The sequence below is a fragment of the Aplidium turbinatum genome, chromosome 3 (assembly GCF_918807975.1).
Source record: "Aplidium turbinatum chromosome 3, kaAplTurb1.1, whole genome shotgun sequence".
Lineage (NCBI taxonomy): Eukaryota > Metazoa > Chordata > Ascidiacea > Aplousobranchia > Polyclinidae > Aplidium > Aplidium turbinatum.
Window position 1 is genome coordinate 39,419,816 of NC_137474.1, and position 8,291 is coordinate 39,428,106.

Genomic DNA, 8,291 nt, shown 5'->3' on the forward strand with positions numbered 1-8,291 from the left:
ACTTGAAAATAATTTGCAAATTCTTTGTAGCTTGCTGCTCCGTGAAACTTGCCAGCTTGGAACGGGGACGTAGCCACGGTAGAGGGGTCTTTGGGGCAAACCTCCTATATTTTATTTTGTTCCCCAAATAAAATATGTTTTAATAATTCATTTAATTCATGTTGAATGACGTTTTCCCCCCATCAGTTACTTTTTCTCCCTTAACATGTTTTTTCTAACTACTTCAATGGCCTGAAGTTATTTCTGCCTCAAAGTCACAACAACGTACGTTGTTGTGACATTATTGTTTTTTCTGCGTCTTACAATTGAACGATTTCGCTTCTCTATGCTTTATCACGTTTTACATGTAAGTCCCTTAAGAATTTTGGCTCATTGAACTAGTGATTGGGGCACTTTGATATTATTAGCGGTACAAACTTAATGCAGTATAATTTGAATTTGGCAGTTATTTCTTGTCTATAAACCATATTTTTCACTCGAGTTTTGAGAATGTTTAGTTGACAGCAAGAAAAACAGGTTAGTGTAATGACGAAGGAAAGAAGATGAAAAAGCATAAGAAAACTGTCTCCTATGTTTTACATTTATATAGTTTTAACCATGGTATTCTATAAGTATAGCCTAGCTATATAATTCAAAAACAGTACAAAAAACTAACAAAATAACAACATATTAAATACAAACCTTTTCGACAAGACTTTCTGCCTTTGTTAGAAAACAACTTAATTCATCTAAAAAAAACAATTTCATGATAATGATCATAAATAAATCTTTTTACGTCCCATTGTCAAGGCGAATAGAATGCATGGCATTGTAGCAGTGGACGAAGCTACACTTGCTTGGCTTTCCATCACCTAACCCTAACTTATACCCTGAAATTTCAACAATCCTGTCTCACATAAAAGAAGAAAAATTATTTTACAAATATTTTTTTTAGATGAATTAAGCGAAATGAATCGTGAAAAAGCGAAAATATTCGATATTTTCAGCAGAGCCGGATTTAAAGAAAGAGAAGGCAAAGGCTATTCCTTATTTGAGGCCCCCAACTTCCACCCTAACAACCATAGAGACGAGTGTTTCAAACAATCACTGATACCATGCAGGTGAATTAGCGATGAAGATAATATGCCTACACAAGTGTTGAAATTAACCATTTGAAAACAACCAAAGTTTGAAGGCAAACCACAAAGCTAAGAAATAGCCAAATGATTGATTTTACATTAGCCTACATTTGATTCTACATCAAATAGGCTACAGTACCGTAGCCTACCATGCAATATTTTTTGGTGTATGTCCCATGACCTGCTATGAAAATAGTAATCGTATTGTGTTGTTATAAAAGTCCAGAATAGGCTAAACCAGGGTTTCCCAAACTGTTTTGGGCCACGGACCACTATTTGTAAATCTGTTTATTTGCGGACCCCCAATACAAAGGTAAAAATGAATAAAACTGAATTTTATTTATTTAAAAACCTGGCAACATCAATGGGACGAATGGGATTGCTTTTTATTTAGATTGCTTATTTCATAATCAGAAGGACATTCAACAAAGCCAAGCTTAATATACTCCTCACAGGGATACCTAGACACTAACGGGATGCGAAACTCAAAATCCGTCCGTCCAACTGAAGGGCTAACCATGTTGCCTACAATGAATTGCACAATGCGGTGTTACTACACGAGAAAATGTTTGTTTTGCACTGCCTGTTTTATTCGTCGTTTCACAAAAGTTGTATCTGTACATTATTGTCAATCTTATGTTGATGACAAATTTATTAATATTGTGAGTTATAACCAAGTCATTAGGCTACATGCAGAATCCACAAAAGAAAAAAACGACTAATGGCTTATTGTTCATAAACTTGGCTACTAGGCCATGCACACAAACAAAAATAATACCAATAAATATCACTGGACAATCAGATATCATAACGTCACACTGTAACCACAATCAGGCAATGGCACAAATTCAAGTATTTGCAGTCTTGCGTGAATCACCACTCGTAAGCTTGCGTACTGTTCGAGCCATCTTCGCGGGTTCCTTGCGCCTGGGAGCGTTCAAACGTTTTAGTTCATTTTTGGCAAAACAATTAAACGAAGTTTTTCCAATCAACTCGAAATTGCAGTGGTCTTTTGAACAAGCCTGCAAACATATCAGCATGCAAACCGAATGACGTCTCTGCTGTATTTTTAACTGCTTGAATAAAAGCAGAGCGTGAGTTTGGTAGAGTGAGCATTTTCTTTTTAGCAGAAGGATTGCTGAGTACGACATCGTAGTACTGAACAGCCATTGTCGTTACAGCGAAGCACAACTCTGTTGGCACTTAAGAATGTACATCAATCCCAAACTGTCATGCAAATACTGAACAAGTTCGGGCACTGCTGTCATCGTTTGAATGTATGCCAAGAATGTTTGCTCAGTGAGACCAGCATTTCCAGATTGTTGCCACTTCACAAATATATCAACTGCAGCTGCAAGGTAGCACATGATGGGAGGTTGATCCTCTCCTTCTTTAAGAAATTTCCTTGGCATGCACATGTCATCCTTTTTTGCTACACCTTCAAAACACACAATGCAGTGAGTTAAGTGGGCATTTCACAAACAAAAAATGTCATCAATAACATTGCATTAATATGTAACCGTATATAAGAGAGTGCGACGCCTGGAAAGTAACATGTCGAACCGCTATCAGTAGCAAATGTTTCCTCATGTAGTCTGCAAGTCCTGAATTTGGCTATTAATGTGTTGGAATAGTTGCTGGTGATAGTGATTCTACCACTTGCTCATGACCTAATTTGATTGAAAAAAAAAAAAATTTTTTTTTCACAAGTAATGTTGTGAACAGGAAGCATAATAAACTTTAAAACAGCTTTAGGGTCGTATGCACCAATAAGATTGATCCAAATATGCTGGTTCACTGTTTTTAACTTCTTCCACTGACTTCTGTAAACTTTGCAGAAAAGCTGTTGTTGTTGGTTGTACGAAGTCTGCTTTATATATATGTAAAATTTGCGATATCAGTATAGTGACATGACATACCCTTAAATGGTGATTTAACGGACATGATTTTCCAAATTTTAGATATGAATTTCACAAATCTTGATGTTTCCAGGAACCCAGCATTGCTTTCAGCATACAACTCCAAGGCATGCGCACTGCGCAGTTGATTCACAGAACACACCTGAAAATAGCAAAGGCCATCGTTGGCTTGCGGCTGGCAAAAATAGTCTTATTCAGTATTTTTTATTCTAAGTGACTTTAATTTCGTACACAGTTTCCAGTAATAGTGCTAACCTAAATTACTAGCATATTATTACTTCCTTTTATAACAATGAAAACTATTAATACTACAAAAAGTGCTCAATGCCAAGCAAAAAGGCAAAGCAGAGCGAATTAAATCAAATATAGTTATTACTATCTGAAGCCTTTACAAATTGTTTCACCTAACGGATCATCAGAAGGTCTTATTCAAATAGAATGTACGATTCTATTTGAATAAGACCTTCTGATGATCCGTTAGGTGAAACAATTTGTAAAGGCTTCAGATAGTAATAACTATATTTGATTTACTTCCTTTTATATATGTCTTTGTGATGTCATAACCGACCAATTTCAAATGCTATTTTAAAATGTTGTTGTGCTCAATGCTCATATCATCCGGATAAAACCTTTCTGCATACAAGACAGAAACTACACCAGTTGAGCACCATTTATGTGTATGCATTACAAGGCAGTGAGTTCTATACTCAATTCACAGATGGGTCTGTGTCATTAATACCATATTTTACAACCTTACTTACTTAAAGCATGTTGCCAGGTGATGTACGTGCTATGCTGCTGGGATTTAGCGATGCTTTCCTCAGTGCAAATGCAGCCTTCAGAGGCTTGTGTTCCTCAAGAGCATACAAGCGTTTTATATGCTCAAAATGAGCAGTGCATTTTTCACCAAGGATGTGTCTATGATCTTCACCAACAGGAGGAAAGTGCATTCTTATTCTATTCAGAAAATTATTGAAAATATTTTTAAAATTGTGTGTGAAGTCAAATAATAGGTACAAATGCTTTTCTTTCCTTGTAGGATGCACAGTGCAACTTGACAATTTGTTGTTCCCGCACATATCCATAAACATTTTTCTAAATAAAAGAGTATGTACAATATTGTACATTGTTAGTTAATTTGAACTATGTGAAGCAAAGCTTTACCACCAATAAAATTACACCTTTTGTCCAATAAATTTGTATATACATTCAAATTGCATAAAAGTACACCCAACTTACAAAGGTCGACGTCTTTTAGGTGCAGACAGTTAGGCGCCGGTCAAATAAGCGCGCACATGCGCAAACCATTACCCTTTAACGGCACTGGGAACTACCCTGGGTCTAGTGACAAATTAAAGCATGTCAAAAATATCATTACCCAGCTCTCATCACAACCAATTCATGCAGACATAAATACCTGTTCCAAACATGATTGTCAACGGAGACAGCAACAACAAAGAAGATTTCATCTAGTGCATTCATCACTTTTTTCAAATCATTAAACGAGTCTTAAATTGTAAATTGTTTGGTTAGTTGTTAAATCATTTTCCTTTTTCAGTCTTCCAGACGCTGTAGATGTAGAAGTGGATCTTTTAGGTGGCTGTTGCTTTGTCAGATAACCAGGAAATATTCTTGGTACAGCTGACGGCTTTAGGCGAAGCTTTTTCAGTTGCAACAATTCTCTTTTTGCAAATCTTCTTTCTCGGACATCGGTAGTAGGCTACTTGTTATAAAGTCTGAATCATAAAAATGTTTTGCACAAACTCTACTGGAGGAAGTGAGTGCATATTGTTCTCTAGGAATAGCTTTAATCCAAGCTTGAATTGCATCTTGATTGCAAGGAAATCGAAAAAGTGACACTTTTGGTCTATTACTTTGAGATAAACGATAACCAGTATTACAATTAGAAACGCAACAAGTAAACCCCATATTGCTAAACAATTTGAATGACCTATAACATTCAAGCACAAGTACGTACTTAGTTTCAGGTATATGCACAATGAGATATGAAAAAGACTTGGTAGCATTATATTATACATTGGCACGAGTACAAATGATGTGTAATAGTGTATTGTTAGCCTACCTACCAGTGTTGGGTCCACGTTTTTTAGGCGCAGACAGTTAGGCGCCGGTCAAATAGACGCGCACACTGTGGCGTCTGTATATTTAGGTGCGGAGCACTGTGGCGCCCGTTTATTTAGGTGCTATTCCCAGTAAAGTCTGCAGATTGTATCAGCTTGGCAGGTAGGGCAATGCTTTTCACACAAAATGTTATATTGAACAGAAAAATATGTTGTTTTGTTAATGCGCATGTGGATATGAGGTGCGAGACAACGCTCTACTACTCTTGATTTTAGCTCATCTCCACAGGACATTTGCTATTCATCCTGAACACAGGTTGCAGCCAGATGGACCTTTACTTAATCTGTTATCTTTCGCAATTACTTCTACTCGGATGGATTGGTCGTGTTGCGAGTACGTATGAGACAACGCTCTACTACATGAATACACTTCTATAGGGCATGTGAACCCTGGTTACAAGTTGCAAGCATAATAGTGCGACTTTGCTCGTTATTAAACCTAGTCAGGGTTGTGACAGAAAACTAAGTTACTCTTTACTCAAGCCTACCACCCGCTTGAATATAGGCTACGGTATATTTTTTACTGATGTTTAGTGTAGTTATTATTTGACTTAACTAAAAGTGAACTCAGTAATGTTCGGAAACTTGAATAATTTATTCATAAAACTTTCGCCGACGCAAACCTGGACCCTGACCTGGACTAACAACAAATAAATGCCGAACACGCGCATTAAAATACAATATATTTTTCTGTTCAATATAACATTTTGTGGGAAAAGCATTGCCGACATAAGCAGCTTTACTCATGGAAGCCATGACATAATTTTTTGTTCAATATAACATTTTGTGTGAAAAGCATTGCCCTACCTGCCAAGCTGATACAATCTGCAGACTTTACTAGGAATAGCACCTAAATAAACGGGCGCCACAGTGCTCCACACCTAAATATCCAGACGCCACAGTGTGAGCGCCTATTTGACCGGCGCCTAACTGTCTGCGGCTAAAAGACTTGCTCCCCCAGTGTTAGCCTACTAATCTCATTGGTCATTCGCTGCTTCCAGCTGATTAGTACTAAACTCAAGTATGTTTTTATTATGAATAAACTTGGACCGTTAGTTTATAATGAAATTAACTATTTCCCTCCAACATACAAACATACCGTACTGGTACCCTAAGGCCTAGAAAATGACCACTCCAGGCAATAGCAGATTGACACTTCACCCAATCAACAGAATTTTGAAAATTAAAAATCTGCTCGGTCTAGCCTATCTGACAGACTGACACTAGTCACAACTTTGTCTTCCATATTCATAACCTACCAGCTTAAACCAAACTAAAAACGAGCACACCACGATTTAGGCATGCCCTTTAGTTGGACGGAATAAATGAAAAAACGGATAAGCTTCGGATCCCCTAAGTCCAATATCCCTAACTCCTCACTGTATCTTCGTAAGCTTATCCTCTTCTTCTTTTTGGACGAAACATACTACTAGGCTTCGCATTCCGAATCATTGCAATCTTCGTTTCGTTTTAAAAATTTATCCATAACTTTAAACTGGGCTGCAACACTAAAATTTAAAGTTAAAATACTGAACTTAACAACTAATTTAATGGCAGTATAATCACACAATTAAATTATCCGATAACTTCACTTGGTGTCTCATCTTTGTCTCACAACAAACTTTTCGCTCACTAATGTTCGTTTCACCAACTTTTGCGTAAGCAAACGGTTGAAATAACCTCAACAAAACCGCAAATCCCGAATGGGGATAAGAATATACCGTATTAAGTCGTAGACGAGGAATATGAGAATTTTTCGTAAACAACTTTTTAGCTGCAGCGAAGGTGCAACAAGTAAAATTTACGATACTGGATAGCAAAAGCTTTCGAAATCATTTAAAGTTGTAAAGAACTGCGGCAATTATCTTTGACAGGGTACGTAGCCTACAGTAGCCTACAACGTAGGCTATATGTGTGACTTTTTAATTTCTTGTCATATCGCCACAGACCACCTGTACAGTTGTCGCGTACCACTTATATATGCGATAATTTGGGGGGTAACGCGGCACCACAACCATGCTAAAAAATAATTTGTTGATCTCCATTACGAGCGATTACTTCAAAAAAATTTTTTCGTTTGAAGTGCGAGCTGCGGTAACAAACAATTGCTGCCACCAATGGCAGCTCATACAAAACTTTTGTATGAGCTGAGTTTTTTAAATGTGTTGCAAATTTGATCAACCAGATCGATCATAAAATTGAGGCAATAAGTGAACCGTACCTGTCTCGGTGCACGGTCGTTTGGTCGACAGACATTTGGTCGACAGGACGTTTGGTCGACAGGACGTTAGGTCGACAGAACGATTCATTTTTGGGTTAGGGTTAGGGTTAGAGTCAGGGTTAGATTAGGGTTATGGTTAGTTAACTAACCCTAACCCTAAAATAAATCGTTCTGTCGACCTAACGTCCTGTCGACCAAACGTCCTGTCGACCAAATGACCGGGTACCACCTGTCTCACTCCCGCCGGATCTCGTTGAAAGCATTCAACAAGAGTAGCTGTTGCTGCTACTCCCACATATAGCTACGTGCTTTATTGGAACTCTGCAGCCAGTTTGCTGTACATTAATTTCGAACGGGTCAGTTTATCATACAGTTCTACTCAAATACAATCACAAAGAATTTCTTTTAATAGCATTGTAACTTCCTTTCTTAAGTGGTGTAGTATAGGCGCTTCCATCTGGAACTAGGTGTTGAATTGATTAATTCTTTTCAACTTAAAAATTCCAGCACAGTTTTGCGTAATTTATTGCTCAAAGCATCAAGGATAATTTTTACAGTATTTATGGGATCATTTTTGTTTGCAATATAATCCGTAAAATATAAATGAAGAGCTGGCCATTGTTCTAAAACCCTGTTGACTGCACTTTCCAATGACAGCCATCCTGTCTGTCACGGACTAAGAAGCTTATTTACGGGAATGCTACAAAAAATTTGAAACTCTTGTAAATTTTTAACTCTTTGACTGGAGCGATTGAAATGTGCATAAACATTTCTCATCATATCTTCTAGGGACGTCAGCAGCTTCAAGCAAGCATATGATGCACACAAATGTTTCATATAACAGCTACACTTCACCGCGTAGGCCTACGTGGCCGCTTTTGACTTTTTCGCT

The 8,291-nt window shown here is 37.5% G+C and overlaps 1 long non-coding RNA gene across 2 annotated transcripts; it reads right to left on the reverse strand.

The window, feature by feature from the left end:
- Nucleotides 1–2,239: 2,239 nt before the first annotated feature.
- LOC145766227 (uncharacterized) lies at nt 2,240–3,875 on the reverse strand. Of its 2 annotated transcripts, XR_014288695.1 has the most exons (3): nt 3,799–3,875; nt 3,038–3,179; nt 2,240–2,556 (listed from the first exon to the last, which is right to left on the reverse strand). It is a non-coding gene; the product is annotated as an uncharacterized LOC145766227 (long non-coding RNA). The 2 variants fall into 2 exon arrangements; XR_014288696.1 differs by lacking the exon at nt 3,799–3,875 and having other exon boundaries at nt 3,038–3,198.
- Nucleotides 3,876–8,291: the final 4,416 nt, after the last annotated feature.